General features: G+C 45.9%; 1 long non-coding RNA gene across 1 annotated transcript; it reads left to right on the top strand.

The window, feature by feature from the left end:
- The first annotated feature begins 407 nt into the window (after positions 1-407).
- LOC116438573 lies at positions 408-23,999 on the top strand. The gene is made up of 3 exons (XR_004237819.1): positions 408-553; positions 19,233-19,357; positions 19,452-23,999. It is a non-coding gene; the product is annotated as an uncharacterized LOC116438573 (long non-coding RNA).

Genomic DNA, 23,999 nt, shown 5'->3' with positions numbered 1-23,999 from the left:
GCCCCAATTCTGCCTGATGGTCCCTTCTGATCTGATGTGACCAGGCAGGAGTGGCTTCCACCACCTGCTGTCCTCCCTCTGGCTCCCCTCAGCTCCCACCCACCCACTGCTTTAACCAGGATATCTGTTGTGTATGGGGAAAGTGGTCACTGCTGGCTGTATCTATATGAATATCGTTCAACAAGAACAGGTTTTTGTCTTCAAACCCTGTTTTTTTCCTTCAATTCAGCCATGCTCAGCTCTTTGTGTTCCCCCCCCCCCCCCCCCCCATTGTCACTTCTACTTGGTGGCACCCCTTTCTGCTTTTCTCTTCAGCCTCGCAAGCCCTTCACAGCCGAGTCTTCCTCATGTACTCTGACGCGTTTGTTACAGACCCTAAGAGAGTCACTCCTTTACAGACTGGGCGTGCTTGTGCTGGTGGAGGCTCGGTGCAAGGCAAGGGCAGCCCAGCAGGGTCCCAGCAGAAGGTGCCAGATGCCCAGTGATCCCGGTGTGCTCCAGCAGACTCCGCCATGTCGTATTTCCCGCTAATAATCTCAAACAGAAAGACAAGGTATGGAAAATGGTGCTTAAGGAGCTTCCTCGGGGCACTGCCACGAGACAGTGCTCCGTCTCCCTCTAGTGATGCCTGGGAGCAGGGAGGCAGCCCCTGAGTCCATGTTCAGACAGGCTTTTGCCTCCTTCAGCGCCTGAGAAGCCCTAGTCCCTCCCTGATGACCCGTGGTTCCCATCCCTGTCTGCAGGACAGAGCTCTGGTTCAGGGTCTGAATTATTCATTACTCTGAGCACCAGTCCTGTGGAAAAGGTGCAGCCTCTCTGGCAGCCCAGTCTAGCAGAGGCCCTGTTAGAGCTCACACCAGCCTGCTGCTGCCAGATGTGTCTCTGTGTGTCTGGAGAAAACCATCCACACCAGCAGCTTGCAAAGTGGGAAAGCAGGAGCTCACAAAGTTGTCTTATGCCCTGTGAGGGTGTAACCAGTCTCCTCGACGTATCCATTGGTCCTGTGTGCTGGCTTTGGCTGGGATAGGGTTAATTTTCTTCACAGTAGCAGGTATGATGCTGTGGGTTGGAGCTGTGTTGGAAACTGTGCTGATAACACAGAAATGGTTTTGTTATTGCTGAGCAGTGCTCACACACAGTCAAGGCCTTTCCTGTTTCTCCCCACCACCCTACCAGAGAGGGAGCTGGGGGTGCACAAGGAATTGGGAAGGGACACAGCCGGGACAGCTGACCCAGATGACCAACAGGACATTCCACACCACATGGCACGATGCTCAATATATAAAGCAGAGGGAGAATAAGGAAGCAGGGGGGATATTGGGAGTGGCTGTGTTTGTCTTCCCAAGTTGCCATTTTGTGTGATGGCACCCGGCTCTCCCGGGGATGGCCAAACACCTGCCTGCCCAAGGGGAGTGGGGGATGAATTCCTTGTTCTGCTTTGCTTCTGTGCACTGCTTTTGCTTTGCCTGTTGAACTGTCTTTACCTCTGCCCAGGAGTTTTCTCACTTTTACAGCTCTCTCCCCCGTCCCACCGGTCGGGGGAGGCTGTGTGGGCCAAGCTGGTGGCTGGGGTTAAACCACACACCATGCTCAGAAAAGGCCCTGGATTACTCTCTTTGAAGGAAAAAAACCCAAACCTGCTTTATCTCAGCAGCCTCATGTGGCAGGGGATAAACACAGTGTCTTTGGTAACACGAGGAAAAGACACCTTGGTCACCCGCCCTGGCACAAGTGCCCCTGGGCTCCGCTGGGCAGTGGCCTGGCAGCTGCCCCTCCGTCTGCAAAGGCCGGCAGGACAGATCACAGCAGGGACACACACAGGTGGACAGGACCTGCCACCCGCCGAAGGCAGGGAAGGACGCAGCACACGGCGCTTCCAGCAGAGGCCGCTGGATGGTAGTGACAGGTCTGGGATGGAGCAGCTCCCTGCGCAGCTCCCTTGGAAAGCGCCGTGAAAACACGGAAAAGGGTGCTTCTCTGCCACATCCCAGCTGCTTCAAACACTGTGACCATCCTCGGTCTGACAGACCCGACTTGCCCCGAGCCTGCACCACCTCCTGACAGCACTCTGGGGCTGGGAGCCAGGGCAGCCCCATGGAAGGCTCAATGAGCACCAGAATAAACACAGTGAAGAAGGCAACACACATCTAGGAGCAGAGGGGCAAGCAAGGAGGGAAGGACTGCTGGTACTTTTCTTGTTAGGAATTTCTTTTTTTAATTTTTTTTTTCTTGAGGAACACATGTGGTTTCTCAAGCCACGTGTCGGCTGGTCACACTCACAGAATCATTAAAAAGAATAATTTTGGGATAGACACCCAAATGGAGTTGGTGCAGTTCAACACCCTGTTCCAAGTAGGTGAGATCAGGTTGCTCAGACGCTTTTTTTGTCTGAATATTGAAAATCTCAGGGTGTGGACATTCCCTGCATCTCTGATGCCTTCTTCAGTATTTGTTTATCCGCGTGATGAAACAGTTTCTCGTTCATTCTAATGCTCCAGGTTGTGTCTGTGCCTCTTGTTCTACAATCATACCACTTCAAGGGACTTGTACTTGCCTAGATCAGCCACACCGTCGCACGAGATAGGCAGTGATAACATTCCCTTCACCTTCCAGAGAACCCACTCCCAGTATTACCCCTAGAGTTTTGCTGTCAAAAATTACTGCATTTTGTTTTAAAATGTTATTTTTCTAACGAAAGACATTTTGCAAAGCATTGGGCAGGTACCTACACAAACCCAATCGAGATGAGTGTCCTGAAGCAAAGCTTTTTCTCTTGCTTCCCGAACATCAGTGCCCGTGGTTCCCCCGGTGGCTCCCTACACCCGCTGCAGGAAGAACACGCAGTTTGCAGGGCTGGCAGCTGACACCCACATTGGCAGTGAGAGCCGGAGCAGCAGAGACACGCTAGGCTTTAATGACTTCAGGGGGTGAGGGCTATGACTCACCTCATGGGCTTACGGCAAGAATGGGAGAGCTGACCTGACCGCCTGCCCTTCTCTCTATCCCCTCCCTATGTTTGGAAGTTGGCTCCCCAGCTGCAGGCATGGCTAAATGTCTCAAGCACTCCCGAACTGGCATAAAATGTAACCAGTAAAATAAAAGTACATGGCATGCTAAGGTCCAGGACCGATTTCGGTTCTCTTTCAAGCCACAGGACTGCAACTTGTAATTTCTTAACCGCTTTTCCCATTGATTATCTGGAACTTGGTGGGCATGGAATGCTTCATTTCCAAATTCAGGGGGCTCTGGTATTCAGACAGCTGAATCATACAGACTATGTTGTGCTCGCCAAGGATTTGAGCTACAAGGAAAAGGAGAGCTTATCTCTGCACTTGCAGGAAATGAATCAATAAAATGACACCATTAAAGAGCTAAAGCTGAGGGAGGAGAGCAGCATGAGTTCAAAGTCACATGAACTCACTGGCCATGTTTGAGCTAAGCAACCTGGGAGGTAGCAAATCCTGCACTACTTTGAATTAACCTTGACAGCATAATGTTCCTTGAAAAAAACAGAGTGCAAGAAGAACAGTGTCATTCTAAAAGCCATCATGGTTGCCAAGTATCACATCTAGTGATTCAAATATTCAAATGTCTATATGCAAGTAGAGCTGATCTGCAGGAATATCAGTCTAACTTTTAAACCCTTTATTCCTGATTAATTCAAAGCTCCCATTGAAACGTAAAGGTTTTACTGTCTGCAACCTGTTCTTAAATATTTTCACAGCCAGTTTGCAAAATAAATATTCTCCAAACCAGGAAACAGACACAAAGGTCTCCCTTGACTCTGATGATTTTCTATAATTTATATGATGACATCATGATTCCAGGCACTAACCCTCGCGCTTGCTATCACATGCTGGATGAATGCTACACCGTCTCACCACCCCTTCCTGATCCCTTTGATCCAGGCAGACACACCAGCTGCAGCAGCTGCTGACATGTGTCTGGAGGAAGAAAATTCTGTTCCATGAAAGACATAAAGATTTTTCTGATTCCATTGAAGCTGGAACAAACCTTCTGAATTTATTTTGTGAAGAAAAACCTTGTCTCAAGCCTATGATGATTTCATTTTGACAAAATGGGAGCGTTTGTATTTTGTATTGTAACACAGAATTGAAAAATGTTTGAATATTCAAGAACATCAAAGTGAAAGCAATTCAGTGTACAAACTAGAAACATGTGTTGAAACAGGACTTCTTCTTCCATCTCATGAGTTGAAACATAAGCAAATTCAGTTCCACTTCTCAGAGCATGTCAAATTCCTCAGATTTCCATATCCTAGCAGACTTTTCCACCACTGCTTGTTTCACCACTTCCACTGCTTGTACCTACACCAGTTTCAGAGCCGCTTTGCATTGATACTGGAATTACAAGAGTCCTATCACAGTATTTGTACATGTGGGGCCACTTTTTTGGGGGTTGTTTTGACTACAGCTGTGCAAATTTGCTTGAAAAGGCAACCTAACATAGGTCTGCTCGGGAGACCAGCCAGCTCCACCTGGCATGCAATGGAACACAAATGGAGGTTTCTCTAGCTCTAATAATCACAGCCAGACCTGGTGCTGCTTAATTTAACAGCATAGCTCAGAGGCCAAGATTTTCTGTTTGCAGAATCACATGGGAATTGTAAAAGGCTCAGAATGTCTGAAAATCAGACAGCTTATCCAGATGGCTGAACAGCGTGCTTGGGGACACAACTTCAGGCAGACAGTCTCAAAAGACTTGGCTGTACCAGCTGCAGGAAGGAAGGTGATAACAATTTTTCTTTTATATTGTGTAGAGACATAGGTATTCAAAGAATTGAGTCATATTGCTTAGTTAAGAAATCTTGCCTCTGATCTAGAGCATACTATATTGTCCCCGTTTCATTTGGATATCCATAACTTTATTATGCAAAAGTTAGTCCTTACTATGAATGGAAGAGAAATCACATTTATCCTCACTATTGTCATTTGTTTTGAAAAGGGGAAACCATTTTCTCTGCTGTATTTTTCCACAGCAGAAACTAGACAGAGTATCATGGAAAAGTGCCTGCACAGGAGAACTTGTGCTAAGACAGGCCAGGACAGAGCCTCAGGGGAGACACAGGGAAGCAGATGCTGACATAAGCAGCAAGAGTAACCTCCTTTGGCCACTCAGAGATCACCTGTCCAGCTCTTCCACTGTATTTCCACAGGACCCATTTGTACTGTGCTCCTCAGTCCCCCAGATGTGCAACCATGTGGTCACAGACGTGAGTGTCTTCCTGCAATTGCCTGTTGTTGCTGATTTGATGTTCAGTCCTGTGACTCAGCCTGGATATGATGGACACACATCCATCTGCCCACACAACAGTCTCTGGTCATAGATGAGCCAGTCCTTTTCTGGAGCAGATCTGATGAGATGCTGCAGGGGAGGATATGGCATGTGTCCCTCAGACACCAGCAGTGGCTGTGTGGCCCATCGTAGCTCAGAGGCTGGCTGCTGCATCTTTTGAGTCCCACACTTTCATTGGATCCTCATTTTCTTCAGGGAGGAAATGGTGGTGTCCTGGGAGCAAAAGGCACAGAAAAACTCATGTTCAGTTACCACCCACATTCTCAGCCTAGCAAAAACTGTCCCTGGTTCACCTTACCTGCTGGCCTTGCTGGTGTCCTTGAGAGTGTGAGACACAAAGCCATGATCAAACAGCAGAGGGAGGAGAGCCTATTCTCTGGCCTTTGTAGCTGGTACAGGCAGATGTGTCCTGGATGCACAGTCCCCCTGCATGCAGTCCTCTCCTGCCCTAAGGTGAGCAGCAAATTCCCTAGGGACTGCTTGTGATGGCACTCTTGTACCCTTGTACCCTTTGGCATGGTGAGAATGGGGTCACTGGAAGCTGCCCTGGCCAGGCACATTTTTCCTTAAACAATATCTAGGTTTCCACCTTATCAGTACTCATCCACCCCTCACCAGACGTCAAATGCCTGTCCAAGAACTAAAACAGTATGACCTTGCAGAGTTTCATTCCTTTCATGGCCAGCACTGCTATGCAATAGCCAAGGAGCTTTAATGTTTCACTTGTGGCTAACAAAAGCTGGCAGCAAGCTTTCCTCTTGCCCCTCTGCCACATTAAATCGCTGCAGCCCTTTGAACTTGATGGGCAGTACTGCCAATTAATGACAGCACTACTGTGAGCCCAGCAGGCACCTGCAGGGAGAATGCAGCTGCAGAGGGGAAGGGGAGCAGGGTGGTGCTGCTGTGAAGGGACTGTGCCTCCTGGGTGAGGAGATGTGGGTGCCAGGAGATATTTTCAAGCAACATGTTTAAGAGGGTTTCCTCGATAAAGGACAGGTGTCATCACAGCAGGGTATCCCACCTGCCCTGCTGCAACTGGATACCTCTCAAGTCCACAGTCAGATCCAGAGGTGCTCAGGGCATGAACATAATTTTCAGTAGAACATTATAATTTAATTTTCCCTGGAGAAAAAAGATAGCTTTTCACTGTCAAAGAGGCTGAACCTTGAAATACTCCCCTTAAAAAACAGAACTTGGAATTCAGTTGTGTCCTAAATAGAAGCTTATCAAACTGTAAATATCACCATCATCCATCATGATAAAGAGAGACAGTTATATTGCAGGAATCATATTACAGGAGATGCAGATCACCTGAGAAGCCTGAGTACAGAAAAGTTTAGAGGTACAAAGAAACAAGATTGCACCATTTCCCTGAAATGTTGAATGCAATGTCCAAATGAGATCATTTCAGTGATATGAAGTAAAGAGAACTTTTAAAAAACACCATTTTTCGCCCCTAAAAAGCACATGCAGTGAAAACACATATTTTTTCAGTGGTAAAACAGTTTAAACAAACCAATCCAACTAATTTTATCAAATAACTTTGTTTCAAATAATACCAAGATGAAAAAAACTGGTTAAGACCGAAGACACACCACCCCCAGCAGACACATTCCAAGAGGAAAAAAAACAGTCTCTGGACTCTGGGTGGTTCAACTTTCCCAGCACAACCTAATCAATAATCTCGCACGTGAACCTTGCCAATAGCCCTGCTCACAGGCAAACACAGGACGCAAACACTGATTTCCCAGAGGGAAGGTGTCACCTCTGAGTGCATGGGAACAGCCACTGCAGACCTGTTGCTCCACACACATCTGCGGCTTTAGGCAGGGAACTCTGAACCCATATGTAAGGATGTGGTGTTTGTCCTGGCTAAAAACATTTCAGTCCAAACCTAAATTTCACCGTCACTCCTACCACCAAATTAGTCCACTATGAAAGGTTTCCAGAGCTGTGGGAAGGGAAGAACCCCTTGGTAATATGCTATTAGAGCTAAGCAATGTATTCACACTTCATTCACTCTCTGTTGGAGAAGGAGCATGTTCTCTGGGAGCTCTGGCAGTCATGGTTCTGCCCTGTGCCAGCAGTGCCACACTGATGCAAAAATATAAGCACCCACATTGATGTGTAATAAATAAGATGCAGAAAGTAATAATTTGCCTCAAATTGCCACTACTAAAGCTTCACCTGCTGAACCTGAGTCTGTTTGAGTCAAATGTTCTTCAGAAATATTGTAGACCCAAAAGGAATAAGGATCCCAAGAAGAATGATTAGCTGTCTAGAAACCTTTTCAGAAAAAATTGAACTAATGGAGCAGGTTGCCTTGGGAAGCTGAGGGGGTTTCTAAGAATAGGTTAGAGAACATCTGTCGGAAATGGTTAAATTATATTTGATCTTATCTTGTAGGAGGGGAAGAGACTAGCTGGCCCTTCAACATCCCTTCCAGAGCTATTTTTATGTTTCCATGACAACTCTTTTGCAGATAGATTTTTCTTTGTATCAAGGCACTGGGATACTCTAAGGTGACTCATGAAAGCAGATTTTGGGACTTGACACTTAACACCTACATGCGCATTGCTAATAACAGTTTTCCCCTAGATTGATCCTCATATTAATTATTTAAGGACAGTTTTTAAAAATAAATCTGTCGTGATGCCCTTTCTACCCTGTTCACACCCTCCTATTGAAATTCAGCCAAGGATGGGATGACAACAGAGAGATCGCACCCAGTTTTGGTTAGACAGAGAGGGAAGAACAACATTTCCTACAATCACTACTAAAGGAAGTTCTTCTAAGTAAGATTTTCCAACTGGAATTTGCCCAGGTATCCCAGAGTTCACATCATTGCTCTTTAAAAGGCAATGTTAGAACAAGTGGCTGGATTTGCATCGCCTGGCCGAGATGGGACTGTGCAGCTGCAGCCTGGGGAAGGTCCTGAGGAGGAACCGAACACAGTGCAGAACCAGTGCAGAAGATGCTGCCAGCTTGGACATACTGAAAAGGAAGCCAAAGAAGAAGCTGCAAACCAAGAGACCACAAATCAGCCAGGACTGATAAAGAAGTACTCAACAAGCAAATATTCTTGGCCAGGGAATGTGCTCTTACAGGAGGTTTCTGCACCAGCACTAGCACAGATGATGGAAACAGCTATCGAGTGACAGTGAGCTGGTCAGATACACCAGGGGAGATGGGGAAAATTCACTTTGCTTTTTAGAGACAAGCTTATATTTTCCTCCCTAAGTGGTATTCTACACCCTCCTTATGTAACTGTAGGAAAATGTTAGCTAACAGGCTCTGGTCTGCTACCCTGAGCAAACTCTTAACCAGCCTGGCAGGCGGCTTGGCAATTGCCTAGCATTCAAAAGCCCGGATGGAAAATTCTGAAACAGAAGCTCTTGCCACGTAGCGCATTGGCATCCTGAGGAAAAGACCTTGGCCTGGAACCAGGTCCTTCTGAGTAACAACATCAGCCCCTGGGACGAACTAGCATGGATACTTTTTAATTGTAATTTACACACTGCTTAAAGAATTTTAGACAGTGACAGAAGCACAAGAGTAGTAAGACCACACAAGCACCTACTAAGACATAAAGACAACAATTATGAACTGATGTTACATGGTGTTAAAAAAACAACCATTTGCCTTTCCCTCCCTCCAAACTGTTTTTCTTGAATTTTTTCCTTTTGGTGCACCCCACTTCAGCTTCACATGGCATTCCCACAGGGCCAGCCCAGGGCACATGCCCATGGAGAATCTGCTGATCCCCCAGCATATATCCAATGCCCCTTCACAGGCCTTCTTGTCTGGGGCTGCAGCCAGCCAGCCAGAGCAAAAGCTGGGCCACCTGGGCCAGGGAAGGTGTCTCACCCTGTGGCTGTTCTTACTGAGCAAGGCAGCAGCAGAAACAGAGTGAGGAGCTGGGCCAGATTCACATCTCACTTGGGCTAGCATTTAACTTGTGCATATACTGGTGTGCAGCTGTGGAGAGAGAGATCAAAGTGAACTATCATGCTCAAAAGAGAATACAGAGCGGAGGCAGCCCTAGGTCAAAGTCATAGGAAAGGCACTGGGATGCTTACTTGCATTTATAGATACTCTATACATTATATTATACATTATGCTCTTCCTGCCTCTGCAGTCAGCCAGCAATCCAGAACTGCAAGTTCCTGAGGAAATGGCCTTTAGGTCTTCCACCTGTCCCCGGTGTGACTTGTGGAGATCTCTCCGCTGCTCTGGGAGCATGCAGGACGTGGGCTGGGACAACTGGAACTGCTGCAGTCAGACAACTTATTTAACTGCTGAAAAGCTTCCCTAGCATCCAAGGAAGGTACAGAGATGAAAATATAACAGGCTAAAAGGAACAGTAGGGTCCCTCATAGAAACGTGAGATGAAGATGCGTAATTTTATTTTTGGTATCATTCAATCCTTTCCCCACACACGACAACATCCAGGCAGAAGAAAGGGTTCCTTGACTGTGCTTCTCAGTATTACCAAGAGTGGGTGATTCCAGCTGTAACTCTAGCTACTTCAGATTAAGTATCTCTGGTCTAAGGGACTTCTTTTTATTCCTTCTGTAGTCAACAGATAGAGCAAGGCAGCTGCAAAGGGCTGATTCACCTCACCCTAAAATAGATGGAATGAGTCATGACCAGACAGGCTTATCTCCTTTCACTGATTATAGAGAGACCAGACAAATATCTTAGGTGAGATGCCATGACTTTTAGATGGCTAAAATTAAATGTGTGGCATCCCACTCTGTAATCACAGAGGTCTGTAGGTTTCCTGGCCCAATAATTTTTCTGAGAGAGGGAAGTTTTTCCATCTTTCACTTCTGATAAAATGGTATCAGTGTTCTTGTGTATTTAGAGAAATGTAGCCCAAACAGAGGTCTCAGCTCTCAGCACAATAGCAGAAATTCCAGAGGAGGATAAATAGGGCTCTAGGCAGCAGGACACGAAGAAAATCCAGTCTAAGTTATGTGTGCTCCATAGTGACTTAACAGAATGGGAAGTGTTTATTATTAGTAAAATGCATTTGTGGTCCCCCAGCACCACTTGCTCTTGCAGTTAAACAAACACACCATGGGATACTTTCTGCAGACACTGAACAAGGAACCAGCTGAAGTGCTAGAAAACGACAAGATGCCGAAACCCAGGCCTTTTTCTGCAGGCATTTTGTGTAAAATCTGCAGTCTCTTCTCCTCTGTCTACATGTTAAGAAACCTCTTTCCTCCTGACAGAGAAGAGGCATAAGGTTTGCCACAAAAGAGTAGGAATATAGCCTACTCTTCTCAAAGCTTCTCAAAGTTTCAGCATGTTTTACAGAATAATAAATAATGGCCTGTGGCATTGGTTAGGGCAAAGCTGCTAAAAACAAGTGAAGTCAGTTTTGCTGGATAAAGTATTGAGCAGGTTGATTATGAGGGTGAAATATCAGAGCCCAGAAAAAACTGGGGCAGTGGGATGGAGAGGGAGAGCAGAGCTTCTAGCAGAGAGCAGAGTGATGCCTTTGCACTGCCAAGCACATTTCTTGCAGTGTCAGTATTGGCTTTGACTGCATTTTCCACATGACATCTGCCAAGGGGGCAGAGTTGGAGAAGAATAAGGTCTGTGGACAGTGGCAGTGTCTTTGGAACTTGTGGTGGAAATTGAAACACCCCAGCATAAACAACAGGCCTGTGACTCATGCTGCAAGGGACACTATGTGAGTATAGACTAAGACCTCAAGAAACAAGGGTGAGTTGCTGCTTGGCAGTGTCTAGAACACAAACCAAAGCAAATATACTTCACCACAGCTGTATTGAAACTGGGGTGACCATTTAGCCAAAATTTCGAACAGCTGCCTGGGCCCGACCACTTCTGCTACACTTGTAGCAATTTATAGTATGTTTACGTCACCTCCTGTGATGAGGGAGGTCTCCATCACTCCCAAGTTAAGGAAGAGTTAAATAAAAGCATCCCAGGATCCCAGGGCTACCTGACTTGTAGGCTCAGAAGACCTAGTAGATAACTACATAAGGGAGCAATCCACTGGACAGTTGCAGTCGTGAGGAGTTAAAATCCTTGCTTCCCCTTTCTTTAGACAAATAAATCTTTCTGTGGTTGCCTGGAAGGAAAAGCAGGCTGTGGTATGTGGACATCTGGGAGAGATTCAGGCCACCCTTTGTGGTGTGGGGGGAGACCAGTGCGGTGAGGCTGCCGCAGGCTGCTTGATGGTTTGGCAGTGGTCTTACAGCTCCTGCTTCACTTGCAGCTGCACTGGGACGCAATGTCCCCCAGGAGCCCACATCTGAGGGAGATGGGCTTGTCCACACCAGGTTGTTCTGTATGTACCTTCCTGTCCCTGGACTATGTGGCTTGCCAAGAAAATAGGTCTCTGAAAAACCTCATGGAACAGAAACATAGGATTTGTCAAAGAAACAGCAGAATAATGAAATGAGTGAGTTAATACCTCTTGGAACTCCCTTTCCAGCATTTCTGGGTGTGCCTTCCTATTTACATTTGGCAGTGTTTTTCTCACACCATAAGGACAAGTGGCACAGACTTTGCTTTTCTGCATGGAGGCACGGAGAAGCCTGGCAGAGTCAGACCCCATTGAGCTGCTCAGAGAAGACTGTGCTTTCTTCTGAGATGTCTCCATCTGAACAGTCTCCTTGAATGTCTCCTACTGGGAGTCCAGAGGCACAGCAGCAGAAAAACTCTCTGTGCTAACACTTCCATGCAGAGTTTTTTTTGCAAACAGTCAAACATGCCAAGTGTAAAAAAAAAAAAAAAAAGCATTTTACCTAAAGGAAATGACTTCTGCCAGACAATGAGCTCTCAGATCCCTTCCAGATGGAATTTGTATTTTGAATCATCACTGTGCCCCAAGGAACCATGTTACGGAGCAGAGGCACTGACCTTGGAGGAAGCGGAAAGGTTTGCATGGCTCCTCTGTGCCTGCTGCAGATGGGAGCTGACACTCCTTTCAAAGGACATGCAAAGTTCATGGCAGTACGATGATAGGTTTGAAAATAGACATGGGATGAAGGCGCTGAAGGGCTCAGTGCTTTTGGAGGTGGTTTGGTTTCTCTCAAATTGAAACAGGGGCACTTAAATAGGTTATGAGCATGGGAAGGAGTCCCAGCTGCAGGAAGAACGTATAATGGGGCAGTAATTGTGATTCCAAATGCAATGAAGTACAGTAATATCAAAGTGATGCTGATACCAGCTTTGTGCACCCTGCTGTGGCATTATGGCCTGACACAGCTGTTTTCTGCATTGCCTCATTGCGTGGCCGCTCCCTCAGAGCTGGAGTCATGCCTGGCCACTCTGCTCCGTGGGCTGGCAGCCCTCACTCCTCTTCCCTGTGAAGAGCTGGAGCAGAGCAGGGCTGCCTGCATAGTATGGAGCCTCAAAGTGGGTTTATGTCCTGCTTTCAAGAGAGATACAGGAAAAAAGCCGTCCTATGTAGTAAGCTGTGCTGTGGAGTGATAGTCACAGGGATATGTTGTCATTTCCTAGGTAAATCATATCACAGGGGGAGCAGAAGGCTTGTGGCTGCCCAAGAGACACAAATGCACAGCTGGCCCTGACCCTCACAGCCTCTTTGTCCAAAGACTGGTGGTATCATGCTATGAGGTGAATCATAGTGCTGGTTTCCCCTGCTTTTATGAAAGATGCAAGTGGTATTGCCCATGGCTGTTACATGATCTGCTTCCTTTTTAAAATGTTCTTCCAAAAACAACATTCCTTTGGTATTATCTTCTCTTTTCTCTCCTTTCCCCTTCTTCCTAATCCCTTCTCCACAGACTGGTCATTTGTCACTGTCTTCTTAGACTAAATCCCCCATCAAATCGTCCACCAGAAGTGGAGAAAAGGGGCTGCAAACATCCTGCATACCAGTCCTCAAGGCTTCACAATGCTTTGCACAGACAAGTCGTATTTTCTCCAAAACTTTCCATAATCACTCCTGTCTCAAAACAGATTATCTCAGGGGATGAGGTGGGCAGTAGAGTGACTTGTAAATGCCAAGAAAACTTAGTGTGGGGTGCTTGAGGAGCAGCAAAGGATCTTGTTTTTCTCTTCTCCATCAGTCACTTACCCAGGCTTGGCACTCAGTGAGCAGCTGGTAGATTTTTAATTAAAACATCCACCCACAACTTCTACTTGGTTTTAGTTTTACAACACTGAAATTACCAGCGGGATGCTGTGAATAAGCTCATGTAATTTTTACAGGAGGTCAGGTACTAATTTCGACCAGCTTAACTCAAGCACTTTACTACAGGTTTTTATAAATAGGTTTTCAAACAGCTGAAGGCAGGGGACCAGGTCAGAGCTCAAGGTAGGGCAGCTTGTAAAGGGAAAGAGGGCCAGGGTGAGGAGAATACCAGATTGTACACAGTCTAGCACTGCTGTGGTTTTAGTCTCTTAGGATTAAATAGCTTCACTGAGAGCAGCCAGAAAACAGTTCCAATGTACACTGCAGCTGCAAGCAGCGTAGGCACAGCCTGAGGAACAAGGCGGTGCCACTACTCCCAGGTAGTCACATACCTGAAACCAGTTGCCATTGCTCACGGCTAATGTCTAGACTGTGCTTTCACTCATCTCCCTCTGAACAGCCCCCACCAGTGGCTAAGAAATGTCCTCAGGCGGGGTGTGGAGGAAAAAAGCCAAAGGCTCTTGCTTAAACCAGTCCTGTGCTTGCATTTGCTTCTGAGGAGTCACCCCCAGCACCGCGGACAAACCAGAGAGCAAAGTTTTAGACCCTCAGGACTGGATCTCGTTTTCTGGGAAGTCAGTGACTAATCCCCGAGGAATGGTTGCGGGTGGGAGATAGCTGCTGCAGAGTGCTGCTGCCTCACAGCTCAGCTCGCCCCTGATGGTGGGCTGAACAGGGCTCCGAGGAGCTCCACAGTAAGCACACTTCCTCGTGTTGCCCAGTAACTGCGAAAACATCGCTGTTTCTCATGCTGATCCTTCCCATGCAGCCCTGCCAGCCCAAGCACTTCACCTCTGGCTGAACTGATTATCACAGAGATGCTGGATGAAGAGTGGTCAGACAGACAACAGGGAAAGGGGTGGACTGAACTCTCCTGGTGATGAAATTCGAAATTTCCTCTCCAGGAGAACACTAACTATGCCTTACTGGGGAAGAAGTGGCCATCAGGAGCTGCATGCTTTCATTGATGGGGAGAGCTGGAAAGAGAAAAATGGGAAGACAAAACTTGCTTCGTACTTACTTTCATACCCTTCAAATCTGAAGACCTGAATTCATCTAAACCATCTAAGGGGATCTAAACCTCACATTTCACCTCTTGGGGTAGAGTCAGGCTAAAACACCCACCCCCTGTGGCCCTCCTTCTAAGTCAGTGTCAGAAATAAGAGTCTGTGCGTTGGAAAGCCCCTTGTTCTCCAGTAATGACAGCAAAAGCTGGGAAACTAACCCATTCCTGGAAATCCCCTGTGGCTCCAGCAGCTCCAGGCTGAAGAGAGAAGCCAGAAATTACCAGTATCGCACTCTGGGAAAGCCCAACCAGCCTGTTGGGCTGGACAGGGTCTGAGGGACAGAGCACCACAGTCACTGGGGCATGTTGTAAAACAGCAGCACTGGGAGCTGCTGGGTGGTGAAGGACAATGGGAGAAGGTGGAGGAAAGGAGCCTGGGCTTTTCCAGCAGGGAATAATCCAGGAAAATGAAGATGGCTGAGGGGATTTTCCTCTCCTTCCCCAGACTCCCATGTGGGACAGGAGTTACCAGGGGCCATCTGAGACAGAGCGGGACCAGCATCTGCTTCCTCTGCATTTTCATTTTGTTTATATATGTGTATCACTGTCTGGAAGAAATGTCTTCTACATTCCAGACAGGGATAATGAAATCCATTCAGGGCAGGCAGAATGGGGATGACAGGTAAGGCATCCCAGACAGCCCAAGTCAAGGCCTTGGCTGTGCGCAGGCCACATCATTGTCATACACCCTCACACACAGGACTCGGCTTCCTTCAGCCTCCTCCCCCTTTCTCCCACTGATCCCTTCTCTTCCCCTCCATCTGGTTCCCGGGGGAACCAAAGTGCACTTAGGAAGATGCAACTCATCATCCTGGGACTCGCTCAGAGTGTTCAGAACTACTTTCTCGTTAGGGTTTTTCACATCAAATTGGTTTGATAAACGTTTTGACCTCTGCATACCACTGATAAACTCTGAGGGCTGCTCCCCTCCTCCCTCTAACCTTACTGTAAATATCTTGCAGATGCTCTGCTCATTTTTGTTCTTTTACAGCCAGCTGGCAACTTTGTTGGCATGCCAAAGAATTTCAGACCTTGGAGCAAAGCAACCTTTTAGTCTTCAGCTCTGAATCTTTTCTCACCAATATGTGAATCAGTTGATATTTTTAAGACTTCTATTTAATTTTGCCCTTAGACCATTGGCCAAAAGTGTAGTCTAGAAAATGCTGTCCATTAGAATGAGAATATCAAGTGCATGCAGCTGAGAAACATTATGGAAAGGGCCAAGTGAATTTCACAGAAGGTTAATGCCTTCAGACAAAATATTTGAAGCAGTCTATAACGTTTTATAATATGGATAGAATTTTCTATTAAATTCCTTAGATGAGGCTAAAAGTTCACCTGGAAGGATCTCCTTCAGTATTGAATTTTCATTTGTTGGGTACATCTCAGACATTTCCAACTCTGTTCCCACATTATAGCATTATTTTCATCCTTATGGCATGCTAAAGATTTTCCATAGAAGAAGAAGCAATGCAGCTGACAGGATCTGCTAGGTAGTACCACTCTAGACATCAGCATGCACAAACTGCATTAAGACCATGAGCCTGACATCTGAGGAATGTGCACAAAATCACGGGAAAAATGTGCTGGACACAGTTGATTTGGAGCCCCTGTGGTGCTGTGTGCTGTGCGAGGAAGAAAGCCAGAGAGAGATGAATTCGGTTCTCTCTCTGTCAGTGGTGAGAAGAACAGAGGAAGCGCAGGCGAGGCAGGTTTGAGGCTGGTTCAGTATAACCTGTCTTTAATGGAAGCTCATTAGTTTGGACTCTGGGCCACACAAACCCAGTCACACGGCTCCCAGGCAGCCTCGGGCGCAGGCAGGGCGAGGCTGTTCTGCTCACCATGCACCACACAGGCAGATGCCCGGAGCAAGAGGCTTGTCTGAATGAAGCCAAGTTAAGCCTGTGGTTTCCAAGTGTTCCGAGCACTCGCTCCTCTCCCATCGCCACCCCCATGGTATTCCCACGCAGCAGCCGGAGGAGCTCTGAAGCAAATTGCAAATGGGCACTGCCTTTTCCTGCTTCTCCTCACAGTAATGACCCTCTCCAGCACGTAATATCACATGTGGCACCATAAACATGAGTAACAGGGAGGCGTGAGGGTGAGGTAACCAGAGCGTGGGTACAAACTGGTTAGGCAGGTGTAGCTGTTGGGTAAAACATCTACAGAGTTTGGCTCTGAAATGGAGGGGTTAATCTGTGAATAAGTGGGAGAAAGGTGCAATAATGTGAAGATCAGCTGAACATGGTGGGGTGGACAAAGACAGGAACAGAATAGGAGTGGAAAATCAGGGAGGTCTAAGAAGCACCAGGAGAGGATGGAGCAGTGAAACTGAGGTAAAACACCATTTTGAGGAGAGTTAGGCTGCTGAGTGAAGAGAATGAACAGAAGCCAGATTGATGGCATGTCAAACAGTTCTGGAAGAGACAAATCTAAAATGAAGTTACAGATCCCGTTTCTGAGGCAGAAGTGATTGATTTGTGCATCACTGCTACTTTTATCCAGCCTACTAAATGAAAGGTTTTTTGCTGTCACACCATGATTCAGGCATTTTCAAGAACCATTGCTGGAGGCCACAGCTGAATACATTGAGCAGTTGTGTCTAACTCACTTGAGTGGATGCACTGGTAAAGAAGACACTGTTTTAAAATCTTTGTGGATGCTCAAGTAAAAGTTCCTGTTCCCTGCACATACAGTATTTCCACATTCTCTTTTCTCCTCCATATGCCATCTTTCCTTCTGATTTGTGGTCTGGATAAAGAGGCAATCACACCAAGTCAGGAGACCAAAAGGTATAGGAAGTCTGCCTGACCAGCTGCCTACTGACTCCTGGCAAGCGAGAAGGTTAAAGGAATGGATTCAGAGGCCGTGTGTGCAGAGTCAGACTGAGACACAGCTCAACTACTTGCTTCCCCTGGCTCAGCACCACCTCTGAACCACATCCCAATTCATCAGCTCCTGACAACTGAAACAGTCTCTGAGTGCCCCTGGGATGAATCCCTGCCTTGCCACCGTGTCAGCTCAAAGCCACCCTGCCTGTCCCCACTAGCATCAGCCCTAACCTTTTGCAGTCCTTTGGGATGAATCCCTCCCAGTCTAATCAGCTCGATCAGACTTTCTCCTTCCTGTCACAACTGATGTCAAATTGAATCAAGGTCTGACAACCTGAATTTCCCAGTCTGTCATTACACTCTTATTTATTATCCCATCCAGACCTCAGCGCAGGGATGCCTTCCCCCAGCCTACTCACACATCTTCTGATGCAATCGCTTCCTGTTTTTCCCTTCCAGACCCGGTGCTAAGTGGGTTATGAAGTCAACCAGCCTGAACCCGAGTTCTTAGCAGTGACCTCTTCACCTGTGACGTAGGGAAGTCCTGCAGCTCACAGCAAGCTGGGGCAGAGGTTCCCAGTGGCCTGACCTGCCTTATGGGTGTGAGATCTCCAGCAGCAAACCAAAACCACTAAACAAAATATAAGTGTTTTGCAGAAAATACATAGCATGGTATGAACACAGTGGAGCCGAGAAGGAGGAGTTCAAGAAAAATTCAAGACAGGGGCCTTTCTAATGGAGGGACAGGCAAGATGGGAATCAAGACTCAGGACTTGAATATCACAGTTTGATTAAATTGTGTTGTTTTCTCATGGACATGAAAGTGCCAGTGTAGCTAGAGGGCTGTAACTGAGGAGACAGAAGGGGTCTGGGTCACCTGGTTGCTGAGGCTGGGGATGCCAGCACGTGTATCCCAGCATCTGCAGTAGAGAGCAGGCCAGAGGAGTTTCAGAGAAGGGACCGGCCAGCAAAGCAGTAAAGGACATTTTCTATTTTGTTTACTTATTGTAACCTTGTTTCCAGCCTTGTAATGCAAAGCCAGATTCTGTTTCCTCCTGACTAAACTCTTCCTCTGTCTTTATCCTTACGTTCCTTTGCATCTGGAGGGAGTCCTTATGGGACTCTCAGACTTGGTAGCTTTTTTTTTTTTGTTTCCGATAACTAATGTAAATAAAGCACTGTGTACCCTTCCCATCTTGGGTGTTTGCACTGTGACATCTGTTTAGCATCATAAAATACAAGGACCTTCCCTTGACTCCTTCAAGCTGAATGAAATGGGAAGTAGACAACATGGAAAAGAAGTTAAAGAAAAGCAAGACATTGTGTACACAGACATACTCTGTCAGAGGCCTTACACATCAGGAACTGGTTCTTATCAGCCTGTGGGCACACGACCAGGCAGTCTGCAAAGTTGCTAGGACACAGGCACACAACTGCAGCACCTGCAAAAGGTGTTTTGTGATTACATGGTTACGTAATACAGTGTGATGTAATGTGAAACTACACCTGAAGTTGCTAAAAACCTGGCAAGTAAATGTGAGGTTCAGTTTGGCATAGATCTTCAATGCACATATAAAAAAGCCAACAGCCTCCTGCATGCATATGTAAATCAGCTCTCAGGGCACATATTTGAGTCTGTAATACAGGCTTAAGTGTAGATGGCTTTCAACTTCAGACACTTTGCTCCACTAGGTTGGATCTAACTGAGTTATTTTATTCCCAAGAGAAGCAGCTTTGTGTGGAGCAAAAGGGGCATGAATCAATTCAGCAAATAAGGCTTTATATCTCTGTTTGCTTGCACTATCTCTTACCCCACCAGGTCCTCAGAAGCCACTGATGCCTTCGACTTCTACTGTCCACCAAGGATCCCCAGGCTGATATATCTGTGTCCTGCTGATGCAGCTACCATCCAGATGAGCCCATTTCTCCCCAGTAAGGCAAAAGGTAACATAAGTCCTGTGAAAGTTATTCTGTTCTCATTTAGACAACAATCTTTATAAAGAAATCTGTCCTTCTTTTAAATCCCTATAATTTACAGAAGGAAAAAGGAAGCACAAAACAAACCTAAGTTTAAATGACCTGGACATGGGCCTCACCAGAAAAATCTAAAACGGTTCTGTGGTCACAAGAACAATTTTCACTCCATGTTTCTGGACTTCGTTACACACCACCAAAAGCACTCGACATTGGGAAAAGTAAGATCTCTTAATGGAAATATTATAGAGTTGTAATTTGCTTAGGCAGCAGTTTCTGTAAAAAGATTTCTTACTATTCTAAGGAAATGAAAAACGTGTGTTTTGGGTTCATATAAAAAGCGCAGCCTTTAGCAGAGAGAGGCCAGTAAACAGCAAGTGTGTTTCAGCAAAAGCCTTGGTGTAGTGCTATTTTAAGGACAGCTGGATGCAAGTAGAGACTGCTCTGCTGAAAGATTTTAACAGACTTGTATGGACAAGACGTTTCATTTGAAATGTAATGGATGGCATAATCAATATTAAATGTGTTGAAACTGGTTTAGGATGGACCTTACTGTGGGCTTGAGCTTTGCTGCCATTTAGACCAGCATAATTTCCGTGTCATCAGAGTTACAATTCAGAAGGCACAAATCAGAAAAAATTTGTCTTTGCCCATGCTTCATTGTCATGATACCATTAGACCAGCAAGATCTGCAGAGGAATGCTACCTTCACCTTAGCCTGCTTGCCAGATGCTCTTGCAGGCTAAAGGAACATTTTGCATTGTCATGATACCATTAGACCAGCAAGATCTGCAGAGGAATGCTACCTTCACCTTAGCCTGCTTGCTAGATGCTCTTGCAGGCTAAAGGAACACTTTGCACAAAATGATAGATGGCTTGTTTTTCTCAGGGTGCCCTCTGGATTACAGTCTGGAGGCTCAGGATGTATCTACTTGTAGTGCCAAAATGCAGGGAAAGCTACATGCTTATTTACAGGATTTACTTAGTACATATTGAAGTGTGAAACCTCAGTGGATATCTCTGAGTGAATTATAAGGATTGTACTGCTGGCACAGTGGTAAAGCAGAAGCATGGAATTGTACACATTGAATTACTTTTCCAAATACTTTGAAGTGTGGCAGATGAATTAATATACACAAAATCACTCTTCTTCTGTTATTAAATCCATTAGTTATCTGTGAAACAAATACCTTTGAGTAGGTCTTGGCTGCCATTAAACAGTGCTATGGAGGAAGAAGTATTTAAATGGGATAAGTGACTTCAGGTGTAAGCCTTTCTAAAATAATCGAATGTTCAAAATATTTCAAGCACTCACATCAAAAAAATCCAGACCTTAATTTTCTCTCATATCCAACACCCTAAAAAGGAGTCACCCAAAGACATCATTTCATAATGACAAATTGGTATCAGGTCTTTGCAAAATTTAGCTCTGTAGCTTAATCTGAAACTGAATCGCTTTGCATTTTCAGCATATCCAGATTAAGCATTTAGATCTGGTCTTTTTTTTAATAGACAGTGGCCCAGCTGAAATGCTTCAACAATAATTGAAACATGTCCAAGGTCAGAGTGTTGGTGAGGATCCAGATTTCTAATTCTGGCTTCTCTCTAATTTAAAACCCCTATTTGATGAATTTACTCAGAATAACCAAACCTGAAAGCTAAATGGACTTGTGGTGATGCCTGTAAAACAAGTCTGGGTTTTTGGTTTTTTTTTTACTGGAAAGAATTTATATTCATCATACCAGGAATTTAGACTGACTTCTATCATTTTATAGTACTATTGTGTCAAGGAAATGGGAGGAGCCGAGAATTGTACTGGGTGCCTAATAAAAGAGATATGACAACTGAAAATCAGCTTGAACAGGGATTGTCTAACTACAATATTCCTACTTAATAGTGAGCACATTCATGTTAGACAGATAATGGTTTTAAGGAGCAGCTCACTTGCACACCCACACAGCCCTAAGCAGCGTGCAGGCACCCTTTCTGGCCTGCCTGCAGTCCTGCTAGGGCTGCACTCACATGGGTTTCCCAGTTCACAAATGCCTGGCTGAAGCAATGCAGGACGAGCTGACCTGTCGTGTGAACTTTTCACGGTTGTTTTTGTGCTGTCTGGACCCTGTGGAATGTGTAAGTTTCCTGTTCACCAGTGCACCATGACTTGCATTTTGGGCAGGGAAACATGTAAACATAATTAGATGGCTGGCAGCTACAATTCCCTTTGAAAATGCTGTCAAGATTTGTGCCATTCATTTCTATTTTATTTGGGATGGATTAATCTGATATTGCTTGAGGCTAACTTGCCTATTGCCTTAAGAATTTGGGAGTTTCCCAGCACACTGTTTATGGGTTGCATGTGCCTGTCTGTCTGGAAAAAAAGGTGATGCAGAAATGGTATGATTTTCCCAAGTCAAGCACTCTTAATTTTAAGCTGTGATGTGTCATCTGGTTTCTTTCTGGTTTTCCTCCCAAGTATCAGGATACACAGCTTTCAAATACCCGCTAGCAGCAGGGTCTAGGTTTTTATAACTCAAAAAATATGTGTATTTCCCTGCTGAGGGTGATGGGCTGAAAACAGTTATTCTGCTCCCAAAGCAGCCTCCTTCTCTGTCGATGCTGCTGCTCTCTGTGGTGAGGCTGAACTGAATCAATGTAAGGCCAATACATTATTGATCACCCTCTGGGCAGTCATAACAAGATTCGCAGCTTCAGGGGCTGTAGGAAAAGGACAAAGGAACTGACAAAGGCCAAGGTCTGTTGCTGGAGGTCAGCAGTTCCCTCCTCTAATTAGACACACAGATACCTGATTTTTCTAGAAACTGCAGACTGGGAACGCCCTTTTCACCCACCTCCCCAGTGGCTGGGTAGGAGATGCAGACTTCTGGTGTTATTGCCCTTTACATTTCTCAAAATAAGAGGACATCAGAACTTGTAAGGACTCTAACAGCAGGCCTTCACAGCAGTTCTCTGGAACCAGATAAGGATTTACTACCCTGTCTGTGCTGGGGGGGAATATCACAGGCAGATTTATTTCAATGCATCAGGACTTTATGCTGACTGTGATTGCATTGAATAGACAGAGAGGCTTTTCTAAATTGCTTTTCCAAAATATTAAGAACTGAATTAAAAAACTAATAGGCACAATGAGGATATACAAAGCACTCATAGATGAGCTCCTAAAGCCAGCCTGTGAGAACTGCTTGATAGCTGGTGACAGGGATGTGCATTGACACCCACAAAACCCAGGATGACCTTCCGTTATTTTTCTCTTTTTGTTTCATAATGGTTTCCCTTTTTCTGCCACTATGTTCAATAGAGATGCCCATGTCAAATATTTTATTTAATCTTTAAAATATATTTTCTACTTTTCTTTTGTCCATTCTGGACACAGAATAGAATCTCAGAATGGTTTGCTTGGAAGGTACCTTAAAGATCATCTCGTTCCAGCCCCACTGCCATGGGCAAGGACACCTTCCACCAGACCAGGCTGTGAAGACTTGTGAAAAGTCCCTTTCCAGATTTCTTGCAGGCTACTTACAAGTACTGGAAGGTGCTATGGAGTCTCCCCAGGGACTCCTCTTCTCCAGGCTGAACAGCCCCATCTCAGATGATGTTCACAGGAGAGGTGCTCGAGCCCTCTGATCACCTTTGTGCACTTGTCAGGACTCTCTGTATGTCCCTCCTGTGCTGGGACCCCAGAGCTGGATGCAGTGCTCCAGGTGGGTCTCAGCAGAGCGGAGCAGAGGGGCACAATCCCCTCCCTCCCCTGCTGCCCACGGGGCTCTGGAAACAGCCCAGGATGAGGTTGGTTTTCTGGGCTGTGAGTGCACATGAGTTGCTGTGTCATGTTGAACTTCTTGTTGACCAACAGCCCCAAGTCCTTCTTCCCAGATCTGCCCTTAATGAAATCCTGGCACTTCCTTATTTTCCATGTGACTTAGCACAGTTTCCAGAAGGATCTGCTCCATGATCTTGCCAAGCACCAAGGTGAGACTGACCAATGTGTAGTTCCCTGGTTCTCCCTTATTTCCCATTTTACAAAATGTATATTTTATAGTGTGTGAATGACTTTTCCAGTCAGTGGGAATTTCACAACACTGTCACAACTTCTCTAAAATAATGGACAGTGATTTAGTCACTTCATCTGCCAGTTCCCTCAGGACCCACAGATGCATCTCATCAGGCTCCATGGACTTGTGCTTCTTCAGACTCCGTAGATGCTCTTGAACCTCATCTTGTCCTACAGCAGATGGTTCTTCATTCTCCCAGTCCATGCCTTTGCCTTCTGTGACTCAGTCAGTGTGGCTGGACCACTTGCTGGTGAAGATTGAGGCAAAAAAGGTTGTTGAGTACCTCAGCCTTTTCCATATCTTGGGTAACCAGGTCTATTTTCTTCTGGAGAGGCCTCACATTTCACCTAGTCTTCTTTTCATCACTGATGTATCTGTAGAAGCTTTTCTTGTTGCACTTGATGACCTTGGTCGGATTTAATCTTGTCAGGCCTTTGTTTTCCCTAACCCAATCCCTGGCTGCTCAGACCATCTCTCTGTACTCCTGCCAGGCGAAGGGAGTTTCCATTTAAAGTTCAGGTTGATCATGCTGTGTACATAAA

This window comes from Corvus moneduloides, chromosome Z (genome assembly GCF_009650955.1).
Source record: "Corvus moneduloides isolate bCorMon1 chromosome Z, bCorMon1.pri, whole genome shotgun sequence".
In the NCBI taxonomy this organism is placed as follows: Eukaryota; Metazoa; Chordata; class Aves; order Passeriformes; family Corvidae; genus Corvus; species Corvus moneduloides.
This window is presented reverse-complemented; position numbering and strand designations above follow the sequence as displayed.